Below are 24,613 nucleotides of genomic sequence, written 5' to 3'. Positions count from 1 at the left end.
TCATGTATTTGACGCTCCTCTTCAGACATAACATTTCTATGTATGTGGATAAATATAAGACGAAATGTAAACACATACAGATACTCCTTGACTTATGACCGGGTTATGTCCTTATAAATCCACTGTAAGTTGAAAACATTGTAAGTCAAAAATGCATTTAATACAACTGTACTACCAACATCATAACTTAGCCTAGCCTACCTTAAACACGCTCAGAACACTGCATTAGCCTGCAGTTGGGCAAAATTATCTAACACATACCTTATTTTATAATAAATGTTAACTATCTCATGCAATTTACTCACTATTGCACATTACATCAAAATTGTAACCATTTCACAACACGGTAAAGTCAAAAATCGTAAGTTGCACCATTGTAAGTCAACAACTGTCTATATATGAAAATAAACCTAATATATAGGCAAATTTAAAATACTTTGTGCTTTTAAATTTACAAAAAAGCTATCAAATGTTATATGGTTGTTAAAACTTCCCTTTTCCCTTCCACTACATATTTTCTATGTTGTTCCTTGTCTACACATAAAGGACTAGGTATTTTTGTCTAACTTCTCCACAGTGCAGACAGACCACACCGTTCCTTTATAGATTCCTTTACTGACAGACATTTTGGTTGTTTCCAAATTTTTGCAGCATTATTTACTAACAATATTGCAATAAATACGCATGCATGTCTCCTTGTACACTTGAAAAAATGTTTGCCTATGCTAAATATTTGGAATTGGGATTGCTAGATTATAGGGTAGGTACATCTTCAGTTGTACAAAATGATGCCACTGCAAATTTATTTTCAGCTACATACATTATAATGGTAATATAACTGAAAATAACATGAAAAAATGCTTGAACTCATCACCAAATTATAGATTTAAACTTATCACTGGATTGATTTGAAAGCCAAGGTGCTATATGTATCTGCTATCAGAATTCCCTTCTTGTTTTTCTCCACGAGTAAGCAGACATAAGCTCTTCTGCCACAAAGACAGTCTTGCTTGTAAGCTGGTGCCATAGCAAGGTCTCCAGGGTACCCAGGCTCAGTAGACTGTAAGACTCTGCCCACTGACTTTGGCCCCACCCTATTCTCACCAGTGAGGCATGCTCAGGGACTCTCTTCCTGAGAAGCAGAGTGTGGGCTAGGCTGGGTGCAGTAGGTCATGCCTGTAATCCCAGCACTTTGGGAGGCTGAGGCAGGAGGACCCTTGAGCACAAGAGTTCGAGACCAGCCTGGGCAACATGACAAGACCCCATCTCTACAAAAAATACAAAAATTAGCCAGGCATGGTGGTACACACCTGTGGTTGTAGCTACTCAGGAGGTTGAGGTGGGAAGATCGCTTGGGCCCAGGAGGTCAAAGCTATAACGAGCCATGGTCAAACCACTGCACTCCAACCTGGGCCACAGAGTGAGACTCTGTCTCAAGAAAAAAAAAAAAAAGAAAAGAAAAGAAAAAAAAGTATGGTTGGACACCCAAAGATTTTCTCCAGATTGACTTAAATTCCAATAAGTCATATTCAAATATACCAAAATGAATATGTTAGCACTCGATCCTCTTTGGCTAGTACATTCTGGCACATAAATTTTTATAGGTAAGTGCATTATAAGCTGAAATTCTAGGAAAAGATACCCCTTCCTAATTTGAATCCCAGGTCTTTAGGATTGCATATAGAGCCTTGCACAGTGTATTACCTATCGTAGGGTAAGTATATTTCTGAAAATTAGATTATTTAAATTCAAATGGCCACCAAATTTGGATAATGATACTTTCTGTGTAAGTATGTATGTTTACCCAGAAATACAATTCATTTCCCATAATGCCTCTATTTTACTCAAGATCAGTCACTAGCAATTTCATTTATACAACATTTGTCATTCATATAAAACTTCCCTTAGCCTAAAATGTAGCATTGTATTTTTACTCCATAAATAGAGTGGAAATTGAGTTATTATATCTCCTTCATCCCATTGTAATATACATAATATTGATGAAATAGTATTTATGATAATAACAACCCCTGTGTAACACAATTTTCATCCCATTCATTGTTCGTTGGAACTCAGTTCAGAAGCAGTGCTAGTCATTGTACCAAGATAAAAGTTGGGCACATGGAATTTGCTGGGAGTGGTTAGACAAGTGTGTCTGTCTGTCTCCTCTACTCTCCCCAGCACAAGCTGATGAAGCTGGGGAAGAAATGTTTAATGCTTTTCTGCACAAGCAATTTGGAATCAACATTTTTAACTAAGATGTGAGTTTCTAGCTCAAACTCAATTCAGAAATTCCTGCTGCCAAAAAGAGATGAAAATGACTCCCCGTGGCAGACTGAGGATGAAGAAAAGGGATGGACAGAGAGCAACATGAACTAGCTCCAAGCGAACTATCATAGCTCCAAGTCATGTCAGTTGGTCCCCAAGTTAACAGTGCACACCAGACTCACCTCACAGCCCATTATGCCTCCTCTCAGTGGGTTACATGGAGTTACACCACATGGATGTGCAGAAATGTGCAGAGAAATACCTAGCAGAGTAATAGAAAAGCCCAGGCCTTGTCTAAAATCCAGAAGTTCCCAGTGGATTCTAGGACAAATTTTACATTAACAATAAACAAACAGAAATTTAATATAAAGAATACAGTTATCTATGACTAATTCAAAAATTGCAGAATTTATTTATTTATTTATTTATTTATTTATTTATTTATTTATTTATTTATTTTGAGAAGGAGTCTTGCTCTTGTCGCCCAGGCTGGAATGCAGTGGTGAGATCTTAGCTCACTGCAACCTCCACCTCCGGAGTTCAAGCAATTCTCCTGCCTCAGCCCCCTGAGTAGCTGGGATTACAGGCACCCACCACCACGTTGGGCTAATTTTTGTATTTTTAGTAGAGACAGGGTTTCACCATGTTGGCCAGGCTGGTCTGGAACAGCTGACCTCGGGTGATCCGCCCACCTAGGCCTCCCAAAGTGCTGAGGTTACAGGCATGAGCCACCACGCCCAGCCTAGAATTTATTTTAAGGTATTAAATAGTGTGTGCAGTACAGATGGTGCAGTCCAGTATAAGTTGTAAGATAAATGTGATCCTCTTGAAATACTATGTGTAGCTGAGACTGAACGCAAAATGTTGTTAAGACATAAAATCAAGTCTGAACTTGAGCCCCTTCCTGAGGAGACCCAGGCCACACAGCTCATCCAGTGAAGTGTGGAGCCTCCTGGTAATCCCTGGGTTGAACACAGTCTCCAGATTTGTTGTGAGTAGATGCCTGGCTATCATAGCGAAGAATGTCATGCTCAGAGAGCAAAACAAATGAGCTGAAACATTCAGAGAGTGCCATCTTACCAGACTGATTTCTGTTTGCGTGTGGTACTTGTTTCTCTCAAATCTGAGAAATATTCTTTCTGGCAGAAAGCCTGTCTTTCTGAGAAAAAGATCAACCAGATCTGTACCTGAGCCAAAAGCATTCCTATTGAAGGTAAGGATGCAATTAAGTCACTGGAATGGCACAAGCCTGCCACCACAGAAAGAAAGGCAAGCAGGTTCCTGTCTCCCTGAGCTACCATGAAGGGCAGAAGGGAGAAGGTGATTCTTAAAAGCTGGGCTGTTATTTTATTGGGAGACACGCACTCCTGTGCACTCCTGCCTGCAGCCCATTTTTGGCATCAGAGTGGGGGCAGACTCTGCTCGCTGTAGCCAGGCCATCAGTCACTCAGATCAGCCCTGCTCCAGCTCCCCGCCACAACCACTCCCTCAGGCGATGCCCTTTGCGACTGCCCCTCATCCAGCATTTCAGGACGGTGCTGGGACACTGTCTGGACACTGCCACACTGCCTGGCCTTGGAGTCAGGGGAAGAATCGAGGAGATTTTTCCACACCTCTCCCTGTTGCTCTAAAACAAGTCTTCATCATTTCATTTGACAGCCCTGTCATTGTAGAAATTGGAAATACATTTTCCAGGCTTGAGACAAGCATCTGGAGGACACCCTCCATCTTGCCTGATTCCCAGTCATGTTCCAGCTGAGGAAGGCTCCTGAACTTTCTCGAATCTCCAGTGCACTTCCTGCCTCCCAGCTGCCTCAAGGCCAGAGCTTGAGGCCATCTTCCACTGTTGTTTGCTGGCCCAGTATTAACCTGCTGTGGTGGTTAATTTTAAGGATCAACTTGGCTAGGTCACAGCACCCATGGAACTCAGCTTTTGGACAAACACCAGTCTAGATTTTGCTCTGAAGGTATTTTTTACAATATTATTAATATTTAAATCAGTGGGCTTTGAGTAAAGCAGATCACGCTCCGCGACGTGGTTGGGCCTCATCCAATCGGTTGAAGGCCATAAGAGGAAAGCCCCAGGTCCGCTGAGGAAGAGGGAAGCTGTCCCCAGACTGCCTTGGACTTGAGCTGCAACATCAGCTCTTCCCTGGGTGCCCAGCCTGCTGGCTGTCCTGAAGATATCAGAGCAGACAGCCCCCACAATTGTGTGAGCCAATTCCTTAAAATCTCCCTCTCCTTATACACATGCACATCGCCTGTTCCCTGGTGTGCAGCTGTTGGTCTGGCAAAATCCGTAGGGAGACCACAGTGTGAGGAAAGCCAGAAAGGAAGGGCATTCCCTGTGGGAACCTTGTCTGCAGTTAGTGCGGGGCAGGTGGCAGTGGGGTGATTTTTTCTTTCTTTTCTTTTCTTTTTTTTTTTTGTACATGTTTGATACTTATCTATAGATCTCCAACAATGGCTAAAGCAGCACTTATACATAAATAGGAATACTACAAAGGCTTCAAAGAAGACACTCAAGCAACTTTGTAAAAGTTCTTCTATCTAGCGTCTTCACTTTGCTCCTCAATGAAATTCCCATCCCACATCTACACTATTTTCCAGAAATCAATTTCATTCCCTCTCAAGCTCATGGATTAGACCAAGGAGAGCTGAGACTTGCTCTGCTAAAGTGCTTGTTCACAAAGTCCCTGGGATCAGAAAATCAATTATAATTGGCCGTCCTTATTTTCAGGTCTGCAGATTCAATGGACTGCAGATCAAAAATATTTGGAAGAAACAATAAAAAATAAAAATACGGCCAGGTGCGGTGGCTCATACCTGTAATCTCAGCACTTTGGGAGGCTGAGGCAGGCGGATCACAAGGTCAAGAGCTCGAGACCAGCCTGGCCAATATGGTGAAACCCAGTCTCTACTGAAAATACAAAAATTAGCCAGGCATGGTGGCAGTCCCCTGTAGTCCCAGCTACTTGGGAGGCTGAGGCAGGAGAATCTCTTTAACCCAGGAGGTGGAGTGAGCTGAGATCGTGCCACTGCACTCTAGCTTGGGTGAAAGAGTGAGACTCCATCTCAAAAAATAAAATAAATTAAAATATTTTTAAAATACAACAATAAAAATATACATTTTAAAAAATAAAGAATCATAACTATTTGCACAGCACTTAACATTGTATTAGGTATCAAGCAATCTAGAGATTATTGAAAGTACGGGGGAGAACGTACATAGTTTATAAGCAAATACTACACCATTTTCCATCAGAAACTTGAATAGCTGCGGATTTTGACATCCTGGGGGTTCCTGGGACCAATCTCCCTCAGATACCAGAAAAACAGTGTACTTTATGAGTCTTACTGTTGAGCACTGTCAGGCACTCGTGGGAAGTTAAAATAGGTCAGCAGCAAGGGAGCACACATATGTATAAACATAAAAACTAAGGGGTGCACATTTCATCAACATCCCAGTTTTTATAAACATCCAGTACTACTTTTATAAACTTGAAAGACTTGATCTTTTTTAAATGAATCTGGCTTGCCAATCAATTGGCCCAGCCTTTGGCTTTACCTAAGAGAAAGCCAAAAGGGAAGTGGAGAGAACAGGAAGGCACTCACATATTCATCCCAGCTGAAGCTCCACACACTGTTTCAAGGCAGGTGTTAACATGATGATTTTAGAACTGAAGAAGTTAAGACCTAGAACATCAGATTCCCCTCAAAGCAAAGCCAGTGGCCACGGGAAATGGCCCTCAAGTGTATCTGCTGACACAGCAGGCACTGCCTCCACTGCCCCGCCTGCGCTTAAATGTGTTGTGAGGAAGCTGAGACCCCAGTGATGGACCAGCAGGCCCACCATTGGCCGACTACCAAGGGCCCGAGGCTGCACCTGAAAACCCATCTCCTGATTTCCTTGTTAGCACAATTTCCACCTCATTATCCTAAACCGAGTTCCCACTTTTCTCAGGCAGGGCAATTAGTGTTCCACGTTAAATCCCTTCTTTTTCAGGGATTATGTGGTTAGAGCTTACAAACACCCTTGATTTCCTCTAATGAACTGACAATGACCGAGTTAATGGAAGGTGTTAACCAGTCCAAGGCAAGTCAGCATTGACAGGAGTATGTGGCCACCTTCTCCAGATCATTAAAAGCATCTGAAAGTAAGGAGAGCATTGCAGTTTTGACGGTGGTATCCCCGTATGTGGGAACCCAGAGTAAACTGAGAAAACCCGGACAGAACAGTCCCTTCCAGATTTCTTCATCTGCTACATACCTGGTTCTTCCAGCAGGTGTCACTAAAAGGTAGCCCTCTCTTACAGGTCAGAGAGCTGATAGAGATGAGGGGGCCACCATGGGTGCTGTAATCCCAGCACTTTGGGAGGCCTGAGACAGGCAGATCACTTGAGATCAGGAGTTCATGACCAGCCTGGCCAACACAGTAAAACCCCGTCTCTACTTAAAATATAAAAATTAGCCGGACATGGTGGCACACGCCCATGATCCCAGCTACTTGGGAGACCGAGACAGGAGAATCACTTGAACCTGGGAAGCGGGGGTTGCAATGAGCGGAGACTGCACCACTGCACTCCAGCTTGGGCGACAGAGCAAGACTCTGTCTCAAAAAAAAAAAAGGGGGGGGGGGGGGCGGGGAGTGAGAAAGAGGGAAATGAGGGGGTTTGATCTGTCCTGAACGTTGCAGTGGGAGAAGGACTAGGCTACGTCTGAACAGCATCATTGGGTCACATTCATTCACGTGTGAAAATAGCTTCCAACTGCAGAGTCTAACTCTGAGGTCATCATATACCATGTTATATAAAGTAATGTCTTTCACTTGGAAACAAGAAGCTCTAAGCGAACTTTTACACAAAATTAAAGCATAATCTCTTGAATTGCTAACTTTGTCATTCTGGAGAAAGTGAGTTTAAAAGTAATAAGATTTAACTTTTCAAATGAATTAACATAATTCACAGTTTTAGGATCATTGTTATATTATGCAATGATTTCCACTGTTTCTGTGCCCCACTCTCCATGTTAAATATGGCTCCTCCAAATGCCCGTGTGCCTGGGAAGACAGACTGGCATTACTGGATCTCACTAGACAATACCAGCCCGTTTGCACATGAGCCAATAAACACAGCATGAAGACAGAAAATGATGGAATCGCTGAGATCAGACTTGGTTATATTTTTATCTGGCATTATATTTATCTTGATTGTCCTTCCTGTCTCCTACTGCTCAGCTGCTGCTTGACTCTGGGGGAGTCAGACACATCCTCCCAGCCTGGTTCTTGACCATTTATATAGTGACCTGGGACTTGGCAGGAGTGAGATGCACTCCCAGGTGCCCTGCGGTCCCACTGTGGATGAAGCTGAGCCTGTCTGCATGGCTGTCACCCATCTCCACACCCTGGCCTCCCCCAGGCCTCTCAGGCACACTGAACCTGCTCATCACAGCCTGGTCATACTGTTTTCCAGCTCTATGCAGGTGCACATGTGGTTCCTCTTCCTGGAATGCCCTTGCCTTTCTTCTCTCCTTCCTACATCCGTGGTGAAGTCGAGGGTACCACATCTCCCGGGAGCACCCGCACAGGAGTCAGGAGAAGCACAGGTGGTGGCAGCTGCCCTGCCAGCTGCACCATCTGCTCGGGTGCCTCTTGCTGCCAATGCCAGGACTGGCTGCCACACTGAAATGCGGATTTAAAATTCACGCTTCCTTTCCTTAGAGAGACATTCCCTGACAACTGTGCTCTGGGAACCCCTGTACTCCCCTAAGGCCTTTGCAATGGAGGCAGTTAGCGCGGTGGTTGGGAGTCCAGGCTTCAGCCAGGGAAGCGAACCTGCAGTGGGTCTCCCTGGACACCCCTGAGCCCGGCAGCTTGGACAGGCCCACACTCTCAGGACGCCTCATTATAAAATAAGCATAATGATGCTCAGTACTAAATGTGAGGATTTATCCAGAGCATTTAGAATAGTGGCTAATAAGTGCTTGTAGTCATGACATGACCAATATCAATACAGACATTGCTTTTATAACATTTTAAACACCATGTTGTCATTGTCTCATAACAGTGTCTCTGTTCCCACCCAACACAGCCAAACTGAGAGCTCTTGAAGAGCAGGGAAATGTCTAACTATCTTCCTTACATGCAAAATAAAGCATAAATACTGACACAGAGTATTGAACCAAAATAATAGCAATAATAATATTGCTAGTCAACGAATCACTTATGGCTCATAATTGGCAAAATTCAAAGTATTCTTTCCTTCCAATTCAAAATCAATTAAGGAAAAGAAAAATCCAGTTAACAGAATGTACATTCCTCTACAAGGATAGCCAAGCCAGTCACTGTCACTTGCAGTTCTGTGCAGATCTGCCTGAGTGTTGGGAAATGTCTACTGTACACCACAAAAATCAGATCTCCATACACCAACCACCTCATTCCTGTGATGATGTGAGGAAGCTGACAGAGACAGTGGATTTTGCAATAGTCTGGAACTGTCAACTATGCAATGTTCTTTTGGGAAACTATATTTTTCTGTCAAAATTTTAGTGACTTATTTAACATTTTTGCTTTATCTCTTACACTGATATTTGGATACCAATGATAACAACTGAAAAACTATTTAGCAATTTTGTTGCATTTCTTCTTCAACCCACTGCAAGCTAACCTCCTCCTTTACCACTTCGTTCAAATCGTCCCAGCCTAGGTCACCTCTGAATTCTTGATGCATAGTCAGTGAACTGGAGTCATCATTTTACTTGATCTTTCGGTGGTATTTGATCATGTTAGCTCCCTTCCTTTTTAAGATATCCTTGATCTTCTCCTTTCTCTTTAAACACTCTGTCTCAGACTCTTTTTCCAGACCATGTTCTTCTGCCTGCCTCTGTATGAGCCCTCTTCCCTCTTCCCTTGACCTTCCTTTAGCAATTCTATCCACTCTTTTGTTTCCGTGAAGCTATATATAAGTAAGCAAGCAGAAAGTATATGCATGAGGAAGCATAAGTGTGTGTCTATACTTAGGGAGATACATATACATATAAACACGCATATATCCATATACATACACATAAACCAAATCTTTCCCTTTCTCTTAGATATTGACCATGCCCTTCATACTTGACATTCATCTACCCATTTGACCTCTCTAATAAATGGGTGTACCAACGATACCCGTCAACTTTACCCAAAGTCTTAAAAAATCCTCCTCTTCTCACTATTTTTCTATTCTCAGCCCAGACACAAAATCAGAGTCCTAGGAGCCACCCATTCTTTCCAACCCTACACATCCATGCAGCTACCAAGTCCTCTGCACCTCCCAAGTCAAGTCCCATGCCTGCATCATCACTGTCCTGATGGGCCATTCTCCTGCACTCTATATGCCCCTCTTGCATGCAGCTGTGGGGGATTTTTGTAGGAAAGCAAACTATGTTGGTTTTTCTGTCAATTTATTTTAATTCTCCCAGTTTAAAATCCTTACAGGCATGGCTATCCATCACCAGCAGAGCCCAACCATAGCTGCCTGTGTGTTCTGAGACCCACCCCGATTTTCTGTTTCCCTCCCTTAGGCTTGCCTCTCTGACACCCTGTGCATGAGCCCAGCCCAGTGCTTCCCACCCCAGCACACTGCAGGACGTGTCATACTCATCATCATCCCACCCAACTTCTTTCTAGAATTCTGCTCAATCATGATCTCTTCCATAAAGCCTTGAATCTGATAAGAAAACCTGAATATGCCCCAGGTGTGATAGCCCCTCCCTTGGCTACTATTCTGTAAGTGCCCCGACAGCCCACAGCTTCTGTGCCGCACAGAGCATGGCCCCAAGTCACTGTGTTCATTCAACAAAAAGATGAATTAATGAACGTCTTACACTCCTTGAAGTTCCAACAAAATGTACCTTTTCCAAAAACAGTGTGCTTTTCTTTCTCAACCCTCCCTGTTAGCTTTACACGTGGTGTAAACTACTAACTTTACACGTGGTGAAAACTGCACAAAATGTATTTATCTACTACTTACGCAAAAATGGTTGCCCTCTTTTCTTCACCAATTTGATATTTTTCATGCCTGGTTTAGTGCAACAGTATTTTTGTGCTGTAATTTTCCCTACAGTGAGATCAGCAATAACTTCTCATCCAAAGAGCTATGGATGCCAAATACATAAATGTCTACAACCTCACTACACTATAGAACTAGATAGCAACCCAGAGAAATCAATGTGCCAAGAATGTGACCACAAGAGCTAAGGGCTATTCACAGCAGAACTGTTTGGAAGTACACCTTCCGTTCTTCTTGCTAAAAACGCACAAGGAGGGGACTGCTTTTTCTAAATCTGTTTGCACTGGAGACATGCTTAGAATTAGCCCCTAATATATGATTACATCACGTTTGCTCATTCCATGGCAAACACCTTTTGTTTTAAAGGTCAGAAATGAGTTTTCACAAATCTGCTTCCATCTGCATTCCATGCCTGAAAATCATTCTGTGTGAAACGTCAGCTGACACTGAACTCGCCTGCAACATAGCTGAGCACCAGGTGAGGAGGCACTGGACTCACCATTTCTGATGTCGCAGGTGAGGAATTCTTGTGCCAACACCAGAATTTACCACCATTGTAGCCATTTAAAAGAAGGGCTGACCAGCTGGGTATTTTGGTAAATGTTATTCTTCCTCTTCCACAAGTTTTTACCATAATACAAGGCTTCCTTCTCGCTCTCTTTTTTTTTTTTTTTTTTTGAGACGGAGTCTCACTCTGTTGCCCAGGCTGGCATGCAGTGGCGCTATCTCAGCTCACTGCATCCTCTGCTTCCTGGGTTCAGGCAATTCTCCTGCCTTAGCCTCCTGAGTAGCTGGAACTACAGGTGAGCACCACCGCGCCTGGCTAATTTCTATATTTTTAGTAGAGATGGTGTTTCACCATGCTGGCCAGGCTGGTCTCGAACCCCTGACCTCAAGTGATCCGGTTGCCTCGGCCTCCCAAAGTCCTGGGATTACAGGAGTGAGCCACCATGCCTGGCCACCAGGCTTATTTCTGACGGGACCATGGTAGTAAGACAAAAGGCTAAAAGGAGTAAAGCACTCTTACGAGGAGGATTTTGCCTAACCTATGGTTTCAGCAGGGTATACAACATGTCTGTATAAATGTATATGACTGCTGGTGCTGTATTTCAGTTCAGAGGATCCAATCATAATTCACATCACATAATATTCTCCATATCCCTTTTACATACACAGTTCTGGCATCATTATCAATGTTACTAAAAATTCCAATAGTATATAAAACAATATCATCTTCTTTTCAAAAAATTATTCTTCCTTTAGGTGATATGTGTGGTAAACACTTTAACATATTAACAATATCATCTTCTTTTCAAAAAATTGTTCTTCCTTTAGGTGATATGTGTGGTAAACACTTTAACATATTTTTGTCAAATATTCCAGAAATTTATAGAAATATTAGCTAGTCAGAAGGTCCATAAACTTTTAAATGTTCTTGCATATAATAACTGATCAATAACAATTTGTTGACAAATGATAGATGGATGGATGGGTGGACAAGTGCATGGATGGATGGATGTAGGCTCTTTGGAGAAAATAAATATTAATTAAAGTAAGTATTATTAAAAATAACACAGTAGCTTGCATACTGAAGTCACTCAGATATTCTATGATAAATAAATCAATGAATTAATGAATAATAATGAATGAATATATTAAAATGTCAACTTATTTTCTTTCAGGTGAACTAAAAACAATTATTTCAACATTATGCTGAAAGATATTTTGTTAATCAAGTATTTTGATTCAGATTTTTTAAATGAGGAAACAATGTAGAAAAGTTCACGGAATTAACTAGGATCAAAAAGAGAACCAGACTTTAAGTCTTCTGACTTTGACTAAAGTGATATTCCATTAGAGCACATTATTTACTTCTAGTAACTAAAAAGAAAAAACTTCTGTTATGACCTACTTTCAGAATGTATTATAATGAGTGAAGGAATACTGTACAATTCATTGTAGTTTCTAGTCAGCAGTTTTATTGTGTGACTGGAATAATGGAATAATTATAATTGCTTACTTAGGTTTTGGAAACATTTCCAACCTCCCAGCCAATTTGTAATTTAAAGCATCCTTTAGTCTCTTAAGAGATAGTTGGTTGGTCAGACTTTGCAGGGGTAATTTCAGGGTTTCATATGGGCTATAGATTGGCAGGAATTTACCACATATATGGGCATATACATACACACAACACACATTCCAAAAGTTAGATGGAATTCCTGATTTAATTGACTATCAAAAGCAAAGTGTCCATGCTGGGCAGAATTAAATTGAGCTGAGCTTCCCTGACCCCTGGAATCCGAAACAAAGACACGCTAATCTAATGGATGGGATTTCTTAACCATTTATAAAATTGTACTTTTTCACACACATTTAAAAAAAAACTCCATGAGTATCTTAAGAATATAAATATACTCCATCTTTTCATATGTTCACTAATTCAACAAATTGTGAACCATGAAGTAATAACATTATGAAGATTTCTTGCTTCAGGCTGAGCACGGTGGCTCACAACTGTAATCTCAGTACTTTGGGAAGCCAAGGTGGGCAGATCACTTGAGGTCAGGAGTTCTAGACCAGCCTGGCCAACATGGTGAAACCCCATCTCTACTAAAAATACAAAAATATAGCCGGTTGTGGTGGTGCATGCCTGTAATCGCAGCTACTCAGGCAGCTGAGGCAGGAGAATTGCTTGAACCCAGGAGGCAGAGGTTGCAGTGAGCCGAGATCATGCCATTGCACTCCAGCCTGAGCAACAGGAGTGAAATTCTGTCATACACACACACACACATACACACACAAAAGATTTCTTGCTTCAGTTGGAAGAATTACAATCATGCCTGACTTAATGTTGGGGATACGTTCATAGAAATGTGTTGTTCGATGATTTTGTCCTTGCGCAAAGATCATAGAGTGCATTTACACAAACCTACACATGGTAGAGCCTACTACACCCATAAACTATATCGTGTATAGGGTGTACCCTATTGCTCCTAGGCTACACACGTGTGCAGCATATTATTGTACTGAATATTGTAGGCAATTGTAATGCAATGGTAACTATTTGTGTATCTAAACATAGATAAGGTATAATAAAAACATGATATTATAATCTTATGGGACCACCATCATATGTGGCTCATCATTAACCATAACATCATTATGTGGCACATGACTGTATCTCCAATTTTTTATTCATCATTTTTAAATTTTTCATTGCTGATAAAATGTGATGCAGTAGAAAGATCACTAGATTTTACAATGAGATTTGTTAACACACTACATGACACTGGCAACTCTCTTTAACATCTAGAAACTAATGTGTCCCCCCAATGAGGAAAACAGGAACGGTATTTGGCTCTGTACTAAGTGGCACTCCTGGCAAATTTAACAATTACGTATAAAATTATAAAATCACCATTAGTCTGTATTAGCTTAATAATTCTTACCGATATCTTTTCATTGCCATGCATAAAGAAGAATGCCATGACTCAATATTCTATTGAGACATCTTAGGAAACTTCAAAATGAAACAAGACTAAGAAAAATAAGACTTTAAACCAAGTATTGGGTTCAAAGAATATGCAAAATCTTTGTAAAGATCATTTATGTTAGCGAAGAAACAATTGTGTGACTTGACTTGAACTAGTATGAATTTTGTGGTATATCCTTATTTGGAAGACTTGAAATAGTATGAATTATGCTGTGTATCCTTATTTGGAAGAGATCGACAGATAGAATTCCATTCGATTGTAATTGAAGCTGGTGACTAGAAAGAACCAATGTTTTCGTGGGTACACAAATACACATATTCACGCAGAGAGAAAAACAGCAGTTGTGCATGGTACTTGAAATTCATTTGCCTCAAACAAAAATTTTATAGTGTCCTCCTTCTTTGGAATTAGAAGCTACAATTCAACCCGGGAAGTTTTCTCCTTTTGTGGTCTTCCAGAAATAACAGCAACAGAGACCTCTATAATTTTTCACTTTTTACAAAATCTATTTTAAAAAATAAAGGGTTGAGTTTTCTCCAGAGTAGAAAAAAATTAAACATTCTACCACCACCATCATTTTTCAAATAATCTACTAATTTTATTTTCAGAGTTTACTTACAGTAAACCGGAAGGAAAACCAGAAACTAAGTGGAACTGTTCTTCAGTAGCCCCAGGCCCCTGTCTCTCCAGACTGCTCCCCCAGGACTGTGGCCCCAGACCAGCTCCCAGCAGGCTCTGCCAAACACTTGATCACTTACAGAGCTTCATTCCACTCTCCTTTATCCCAAATGGCCCTGAACCTCCATCCTCAATGACTTCATCACGTGTCAGAACACTGCACACTCACTTTCTCTCCGTCTCCTCCCTATCTCACACTCACCAGTGTATAGTAGTCATAAACATTTCAGAATTAGACAAATTTGAGTTATTTGAAGAAGGTTGATGAGCACATATTTTAAATAATGATTACCAAGAATTAGCATGGTTTCACCAAGAATAAATTAACTATTGCAAGTCAAATCATTCTGTATTTTTTCGAGACAGAGTCTCACTTTGTCACCCAGGCTGGAGTGCAGTGGTGCCATCTCAGCTCACCGCAAACTTCGCCTCCCAGATTCAAGCTATTCTTGTGCCTCAGCCTCCCAAGTAGCTGGGACTACAGGTGCACACCACCACACCCAGCTAATTTTTGTATTTTTAATACAGACAGGTTTCACCATGTTGGCCAGGCTGGTCTCAAACTCCTGACCTCAAGTGATCCGCCTAGCCTTGGCCTCCCAAAGTGCTGGGATTAGAGGCATAAGCCACCATGCCTGGCTTCAAATCATTCTTTAACAGAATCTTGGAAACTGACTAATGCAGCAAACATAATAGAAGTGGCTTTAAGTAAATTATCTCACAAGGCCCAGGTGGAAATGTTGTCAGAAGCTGGTCCATAGCTGCAGGATGAATGGATTAATTTCACATTAGAAGGAGGTTTCCACAAGAGTGCTGGAATCCTATGGCTTCATTTCTGCCTGGCTCAACATGGTATTAATGAAAAGAAGAATAGTAGAGAAGGAAATGTCAAAATTACAAATAACCTGAAGCTTTTGGGGAAAGGTCATATGTTGCCTATTACAGTCATACTCTAAGTGGTTGTTGGAATCATGGCACATTTTAAATATAAAAGAAATATAAAATAATTAAATGTTCTTTCCAATATAAATAACATATTATATAAGTCTAGGGTGAGGAGAAATAACTTTGGGACTTAATTTATATTATAAATTAGTGCTTTTTAGGACTACACACTAGGTACTCCCTGAGGTTCTATAAACTAAAAATAATTAGTTCTGTGGAAAGCTAGTATTAGCCAGTATTAGTCAATGAAAAGAACTAAGAAAATATGATACTGTATTATTAGACTATAGAAGAAAATTCACCAATTTTAAGAAAATATATTCCTGATTTGCTGTGAAATTCTTTGGCTGTGGATGAAAGTTACAAGGAAACAGGATTAAATTCAGGAGAAATAGATTCAGATGGTGCAATGCAGATAAACCATATTAGAGGAGAAACGATTGAAAAAAATCTGAGGGGTGTTAAACTTTGAAAAGACTTGGGAAATATGCACACACATTCTTCAAATATTAGAAAATATAGAAATTCTAAGTTTTACACATGTATGTTTAACTGAACTAAGTGACCAACAAACAGAATGATAAATTATGGTACCTCAATATTTAATGATGTGGGCAAATGTTCACAGCATAAAATGTATTTCTGAAAATAGTGTATCAAGCCAGAGTTCAATTACAATTTTGCAGCTGAATGTGCTTATAAGCACATATAGGAAAACCTATAAGAAAAGATACTAAATGCTAATAGTGACCATTGCTGCAGGGTAGAAATATAGGTGAATTTCATTTTCTTTTTTACTCTTTGTTACATTTTCCAAACTTTACGCAATGAATAAATACTTCTTTTATAAGTTCAAACAACATGAGTTACAATAAGAAATATACTTATAGCGTTCCTCCAAAAAGATAAGAAGAAAGATCAGAAGCTGTAGGGAGACAGATTTCAGCTGAATAAACATTTTAAGTTTCTAAATCAGGAAAATGAATGACCTTGAGAAGCAAGCAATGCCCTTGACTATGGGCATTTTGATAAAGACTAAATGATGATCCAACTGGTATAGCATAAAGAAAAATCAATAACAGATGTTTTTAACTTTTTCTGTCCTTTTAATGCAAAGAATCTATAATCCCTTAACTGTGCAAACCAAGATTAGAAACCCAAGAATGCAAAAGCCCTGCCTCTCTACATAGTTTAGTTAAATATGGAGATGATGAACAGAAAAACATCAGGCCTTCAGCAATTTAGACTTAAAAATTTAGCCTTTTATAGGTTTTTGGATGTGGGCATAACTTTTTTCATCTGTAATTAAGGCATGCCACCAGGTCACAGATGCCAAATAAAATAAAATAAAAATCCCTGAAGACTTAAATAAGAACTTAAGAAGTTATTTTTAAATGCATTGGTTAAAACAATAAGACTAAAAACTTGAAGCTGCATTGAGTGTATGGGCCCTACATGTATTTTCTTGCTTTCGATGGTTTTCAACCATTTAATTTCAGAAATGCCTTTTCATCTCTTTAATACTCAGCGCCTCTGAATTACATACATTTTTCTTCTATTTCCTATGTACTAGGAACAGGATTTAAGTCATTGCCTCTCTTCCTCCAACTATTGCTGAGAAGGCACTCTACTGCATATCCTAAAAAGACAAAAAGATTGCATTGCGGCTTTGTGAATCTGCTCAGTGACGCATGAAACTCGGGCTGACTGGTACCAAGATGGATTCGATGACTCAAGCTGAATAGCCCTGGGAGCTGGAATCCCTCAGCACTCGTTAACTGAAATGCAAAGGAAATAATGGCAAATTGACTGTCTTGAATCGAGCATAAAGGAGAATGCCTGAAATAATTAGATGTCATGACTTTGGAAAGAGAAACTTCTTGCAGATTGCTTCCTTCAGATAACCTTGGACTCAGGAGTTTTGTATTGTTCACTTAACATAAGTGACTATGATTGAGTTATAAGTTCTCTAGGGAAAGCAGCACACTGAAATGGATTATATCATGAGTTTAGCCTGGATGAAAGTCTTTGCTCTGAAATTCCAAGTGGCATGGGTGTGGCTATTGGGGCAGATTGCTGTGCTGAAGATCACGGACCTGAGCGTCAGAGGTTTGGCTCCTGGTCCTGCCATACCCATCATGGCAGCAAAAGCGACTGCCCCACAGGCGCTGTGCAGCCTTCTTACACTTTGCCATGTTAGACTGGCATATCACTCCTATTTTATATAAAATGTAACTGAATATTAACTTGCCCAAGCATAAACCAAGCCCGGTTTCAGGTCCAGATTTGTCTCATTCCAAAGCGTTTAGTTAACACTCTGCTACCCTTTGTTAGATGTGGACAAATTACATTAGTTCCCCTGGACTTAGATTTCTTAATTCGATGACCTGGAAGGCCTTCTCTAGTAGCAATGGTCCATGAGTCCTTGGGAAACTGAGAACTAGCTCTGAGCTATTACCTGCCATTTATTCTACATGGCCCATCATTTGCTAAGCACCCTCCTACTTCTTCAATGCACCTGTTCCATACCCCTGGAACCCACTTGCTCTTATAAACCCTAGTCATTTCTCCATTTGGAGCACTGTTGCTCCCCTTTGAGAGGTCTGAATGGCTCCCCTCCAAAATTCAGATGTTGCCAATGCAATAGTATTAAGAGATGGGCCCTTTAAGAGGTGATTAGGCCACAGAAGCTCCTCTTTTGTGGATGAGATTAAGGCCCTTATAAAAGAGGCTTCCTGCAGCATTGGATTTACTTGATTTCCACCTCCCGTAACCTGAGGATACAGCATTCTTTCCCTCCAGAAGACACAGCAGCAAGGCACCACCTTGGAAGCAGACAGCATCCTTCATCAGACAACCAAACCTATCAGCCCTTTGATCTCAGACTTCCAGAACTGTGAGACAGAAATTTCTGTCCTGTAGAAATTGCCCAGGCTCGGCCAGGTGCGGTGGCTCATGCCTGTAATCCCAGCACTTTGGGAGGCTGAGGCGGGCGGATCATGAGGTCAGGAGCTCAAGACCAGCCAGACCAATATGATGAAACCCTGTCTGCACTAAAAATACAAAAATTAGCCAGGTGCAGTCAGTGGCACATACCTGTAGTCCCACCTACTCGGGAGGCTGAGGCAGGAGAATCACTCGAACCTGGGAGGCAGAGGTTGCAGTGAGCCGAAATCCCACCACTACACTCCAGCCTGGGCGACAGAGCAAGAATCCGTCTCAAAAAACAAAAAAAAACAAAAAAAAAAAAAAAAAAAGAAATTGCCCAGACTCATAATCTGTTATAACAGCACAAACAGACAAACACACGCTTCAGTGGTTTTCCTGCTGCAACAGAGCTCCACTTCAGTCAATATAGAAAGAAGACTTTCTAAAAGTCGCATATATCGATTCTTAACCCATTACATCTCTTACAATTCTTATCTGGTCATCCATTGCATAACATTCAATAATGTGTGTTGTTTGGAGCAAGTTACTAACAGCTCTAAGCCTTCGTTCCTCCTTATAACAGGGTTAAGATAATCACATGGAAGAACAGATATAGATGGTAAGTCCTCAGTAAACGTGCCTTATTACTTAGATTGTTGTTGACTCTATTACTGACGTTGTTATCTTTACCTCCTAAGAATGCTCCACTTGCATCTTCTAAACCCTTTGGTGCCTTCACCTCTGCTGGCCATTTGCTCTCTGATGAGTGTCCATTTTCTCTGTGGTTCTCCCAAGATAGACTCAGTTTTTTGTTTTTTTTTTTTTTTTAGATGGCATCTTGCTCTGTCACCCAGGCTGGAATGCAGTAGCATGATCTCGGCTCACCACAACCTCTGCTTGCCAGGTTCAAGCAATTCTCCTGCCTCAGCCTCTCCAGTAGCTAGAATTACAGGCGCACGCCACCATGCCCGGCTAATTTTTCTATTTTTAGTAGAGATGGGGTTTCACCATGTTGGCCAGGCTGGTCTCGAACTCGTGACCTCAAGTGATCTGCCCGCCCTGGCCTCCCAAAATACTGGGATTACAGGCGTGAGCCACCATGCCTGGCCGGACTCATCTTTGACCACCAGTCCTCTCTATCCTGTTCTCCAACAGCCCCTATGCCAGAACTGTCTAGCTGCTCCTACCTGGTGTAGAATTACCAAACCGTGTGGAAATAATGTATCTCTTGCCAAATGCCTCCATCTCTTTTATCACAATTAGTTTTTTGAATAATTAGGATAGGTTCATTTTCATATTCTTTTCTCATCACTATATATTATCTAGCTCGGTGTCATATATCCCTTAGCCAAGTAATAAACATTCTTTGATTAATGAAAAAGAAGATCAATAAGTAACCCTGTCAAAAATTTTTTCAGACAACCCGGGAATAAACACCTCAGGGCCAAGAGTAGCATTCCAGGTGGGAATCGGCTCCTGAAATCGGTCAAGATACGAAGAAAAACGAACTAGAGAGCACAGAGGCTTATCCTCTTAACTGAATCATTAAGCCAAAACAGTTCCAGTTGCAGTAGCTGCAGGATTCAAACAGGATTGTTTACTTGAAGCTCTAATTTAGAAGATGAAAGCCTACTGCTTTGTTTCTAATTATTTTTCCCATTTGTTTTGGTGAAGTGGAGGAAAATACTTAGTAAGCATTTCTGTTGCCAAATAGTTGAGTAATTTTCCGTTGTTCAGAGCCTGGCATCACCCTGCATACCTCTTGGTTATTATCGCATGATCTCCTGAGTATTCTTTGACACAAACGGATAATCTGTGTAATATATTACATACGTTTCCTATAATCAGCCAAATCATTATTCTCTGCTGCTTAAAACAACAGAAAAAAATGTATTTGTCTACTCTATTCAGGAGAAGGAAATTTCTCAAATGTTTGATGAGTATTTAAAGTGATAACCTAGTTAAAACCTAAAGACTTGCTTGATCATACAGTGACTGACCAGTTCCAGTGCATAAAATGACTCAATCCAGAGTTATCTGAGAGCCTTGCTTATAAAACCTCATTTTGTGCTGTACTTCCGGTATGCAATAGAACTGATAGCTCCTGTATTAATTAATGGACTTAGGTGTTAAAAAGTTAAAAATAAATGAGTAAATAACAATTATTTTGAAGTCACTATTTCCAAAACAAATGGCTTTTACTTAGGAAATAGCCTAAAGCATAATGTAGAATGATGGTTTCTTCTAAATAGACATATACTACTTCATATAAAATCTTTTCCCAAAATAAAATCTTTGGATAATTTATAACTTTTCTAAAAGCACACCAATTTATTTATCATTCCACAATGAAAGTAAATATAGAACCTTTAGTTAAACTCCTCAAGTATTTGGTAGCTGCACTAAACCAGAAGGATAGCTGGGTTCCAGCTAATATTGCTAGAAGGAACAGGGCCTCCTTCCTCAGAAAGGCTATGATGAGTTCCCGGAGTACTGAATGACAATAAAGAGTTTGCAGGGCTTAAAATCACATAACTAAGAAGGGCCATGAAGATTTTCTCATGAAACCTCTTGTAAAGAGAAGGCATGTTGCTCACAGAACATCGTGTATGAAGAAGAATATCTTTGGATCTCCATTGCGGCATAAAACATTATTCTTGAAGCATTTGTCCTGACACAGCTCTGGCACTCCTCAGTATAAGGAGAAGTAGGAGGCATATGGTGGATCTTCAAGAACCCAACTTGAAGGAGAATCACATTCTTGGGTATCTTAATGTCATCAGTTCTCAGACTTGTTACTTCAGTAGAGATCACTGAAATGCTTAAAGCATAGCACCTGCTTGTCATGTTGCAATGGATTACTTACACATTTAGGCCACACCTATTTTTGTGTGTCCAGAAGGTATTCTGTAGAATTTAACATAAAAAAATAGAATCTGATAATGATTTAACAATTACTACTTATTTTAACTGGATTGTTTTGACTACATAAAACCAAACTCAATCTATCAGCATTTGTTTCATACCTACCACATGCCTGACGTTGTTCTAAGTTCTGGAGAAATGATGAGTGAGACACAAATCTTTGAAGACAAGGGTTTCAAATAATCTGGTTTGGCAGAAAAAACATATAAGCAAATAGTCCCAGAAATCAGGTGGATGCAATCCTATGATCAAGGTAATGCAGAGAAAAAAAACTGGTACTTTTCCCAGTCTAAAGTTATAAGCATTCCTTTCTTCCTTTTAGTTGAAAATTTGTTTTAGGCTAGACAATGCATCCTCTTTATTTTGAAGCATGGGAAATGGGCTGTTACAGTGGAAAGAGTACACGCATATTGGACAGAGAAACCTGCTCAGAAGTCTAGGCCTCGCACTATAGTATTATGACATCAGGTACTTTGCATAAACCCCTTAAGCCCCAGTCTTCTCATCTACAAATAGGGATTCCATGAGATATTATGATGCACATAGATCACCTAAAACACCCTAGGTCAGTCATAGGTCTTGTGCAACCTTGAACAAATTACTTAACATATCATTTGTAAATAGGAGTAGGATTTGCTAAATCAGAGGTGGAGAATATAGAAATTGCTGACATTAAGTGACTGACACATCATGCTCAATAATTTATATCTACTATTAGTAGTAGTATGACTTTATGCCCATCCTTGGATCTACATGCGTCCCTTTTATTTAATGTGGTCATTCCTGAGGAGCCAGGGACTAGACATTTTGCTTTGCATGTGGGCTTCATGCTTTGACTTCCAGAGGGACATTTTGGCATGTGGTGCAGTGTTGTGCATGCTTTGTTAGAACTTCAAAGCCTGGTAGTTGAATGTCCTTACCTTGCACAGAGCAATGGCCTGATAAGTGCTCATTTCATGAATAAGCATCACCTTCAGGGAGCTAAGCATCCCATCACAACAACTTCACCAGAGTCAGGATGCTTCATGAAAGGGCCAAAGTTATCCCTCTTTGTGCACTCATAACTCTCTCCTGGGACACATGTTCATTAGCTACAAAGAATTGTTTCATTTAATTTTAAGTTATTCCCTGAAACTCGTATGTGAATGAGACACTGTAAAGTTAGTTCACAGGCTACTTCTATTCCTATCACTTATATTTGATTTATGCTTGAAAATATTCCCTTTCTCTTCATTTACAATAAGCTCTGATGATTTCCTTGCCATTTATGATGGAGCATCCAAGTCTTGAGGCTCATGCTGATGACCTAGCACTGTGATCTCATCTTATCCACAATGGAGAGTCACTGCGTAGGCAGAAATGGTTTCACCAAAGGCCGGGTGTCTGTGTGGTGCCTGCATGTGGGGTGCACGTGGCTTGGGAAGAGGCTCTTGAGGTGTGAAATAGAGTTGTCGTCTTCAAAACACAGAAAACTAGGAGTAATACTCTTTGCTTGGCTGTTTCTTGAATTTTCCAGAATTTTCATGAGTGCCTTGACAATGAAGTTTATATCTAATAGTGCACAGGCATCTTCCGGTGACAATTTTATAAATGAAGGTGTATTACAGAGAAAAAAAATTGTTTTCTTGATATATTTAATCCTGTATATATGTGTTTAAAAGAAACTAATTACATATATACATATTTTCAAAAACAGTGCTTTTTTTGGTATTATCTAGTGAAACTAAGTCCTAGTGGCAAACACAAATTTACTTTTATTGAGTGGGGAAAAAAATGCCAGTAAATCTCTGGTGCCTTCCTGTCATCTCACGGAGCTGTGAGGCCACAGCATTGACCATGGGTGCCCTGCAGCCAGGTGGCCAGTGAGTCTCCCATGTAAGACTACTGCTCGCTCACTATGTGATCTTGGGCAGGTTTTTAGCATCCCTGTGCCTCAATTTTCTCGTCAAATTGTTTCTGTCTCATAGGACTGTCGTGAAGATATGTGATTAAGGGAATTAATGAGGTGGAACACATTCAGTTAATCAGCAGGAGATGGTGCTATTTTAGTATGGAATTTCCCCTCACACCACATTTCTAGAACTAACTGAACCCTAGAAGACCAGGGTTTTGGGATTTGCCCAGAAAAGTCAGTAGGACATGTTGTGGTTTTTCGTCCAGATACATGTGGTTTTTCATCCAGAAGAGAGACCTAACTGTCACCCGCAGAGCCAGAAGGGGATCTTAAGACTGTCGATTCAATACAGGACTGGTGCACCTTTTTCAGTGGACCTGAGCATGCATGGAGCTGACCCATTCAATGGACCAAACTCTTTGTAAGAACACAGGAAAACAAAGAAAGAAGGGTGTTTCTTCAGATTTCATAGGCCAAACACAAACCCTCCCATCCCCAAGACCCCAGCCCCCTAACGCCACCAGTCACCCTACAGAAGTCCCCATAAGAGAACTGCCCTTCATCGTTGTTTTACCTCTTATTTCCACACCCCACCCCACCTTGCCTATCAGTACCAATCCCAGAATTGTTTGTGCATTTCTCTCTGAACTTTCTCTCCCACCTCTGGTCCCACAGAATCAAAAATGGGTATCTGGCTCCCTGGTATGCATTCATTCTTGAGGTTCCCTGGAGGAGCCTGCACGCATCCTCTGGTTTTCCTGGGCAAGGGCCCTGGGGCCCTCAGCCCACACACTGCTGCAGACCTGTGGGTAAACAGGGCTGCAGAGTCACCCAGGGCCTGGCATGTGTCTCAAGCCCTGCTGCCCTCTCCTCCCACCCTGTCTCAGGAAATGTCCAGCATATGGTCACAGACAACAATATTGTTATGAGGTTATGACATTAATTGAAAAGAACGCTAGCATTTTCAAAATAATCCAACTTGTAAATTGAAACCATAGCTTTACTGCAGTTTTGAAGCATTTTTTTCCACATATGTGCAATGCCATATTTGTAGCACATGGTCTGCACACAGCACCCACTGAGACTCCATCTCTCAGTGGGCACTATGTTTCCACCGGGCATGAGTACACTCAACGTTCTTCATTATGAGATCTGTATAAATCTATCATACAAATGACAGCAGATAGGCTAAGATCACATTTAAGATATATTTCATAATGTACTAGTATATGCTCATTGTAAAAATATTTTAAAATATGAAAAGCTATAAAGTAGAAAAGTAAGTAGAATCATACCATTCAGAGATAACTGTAAGAGGAAAGTGATTTTTACATTCCAGTGCTAAAATACATTTAGCAAATTATGTTATATAAACACTATGGTTAAAAAAACAGCTATTATATCTTGAACATTACAAAGACCATAAAATG

At 40.6% G+C, this 24,613-nt stretch overlaps 1 protein-coding gene across 7 annotated transcripts in view; it reads right to left on the bottom strand.

The window, feature by feature from the left end:
- PXDNL (peroxidasin like) overlaps window positions 1-24,613 on the bottom strand; it is a 480,152-nt gene that overhangs the window by 332,198 nt on the left and 123,341 nt on the right. The window contains exon 1 of one of the 7 annotated variants that reach the window (XM_058444097.1): window positions 21,395-21,662. The exons of the other annotated variants lie outside the window; for them this stretch is intronic. The gene's annotated coding sequence lies outside the window, so the exon portion shown is untranslated. Of the gene's footprint in view, window positions 1-21,394; window positions 21,663-24,613 lie in introns of those variants that run through there. 7 annotated transcript variants of the gene reach the window in all.

The sequence above is a fragment of the Hylobates moloch genome, unplaced genomic scaffold, assembly GCF_009828535.3.
Source record: "Hylobates moloch isolate HMO894 unplaced genomic scaffold, HMol_V3 SCAFFOLD_9, whole genome shotgun sequence".
NCBI classification, from domain to species: domain Eukaryota; kingdom Metazoa; phylum Chordata; class Mammalia; order Primates; family Hylobatidae; genus Hylobates; species Hylobates moloch.
Note: the sequence above shows the minus strand (reverse complement) of the source record. Positions and strands in the feature narration are given on the sequence as shown.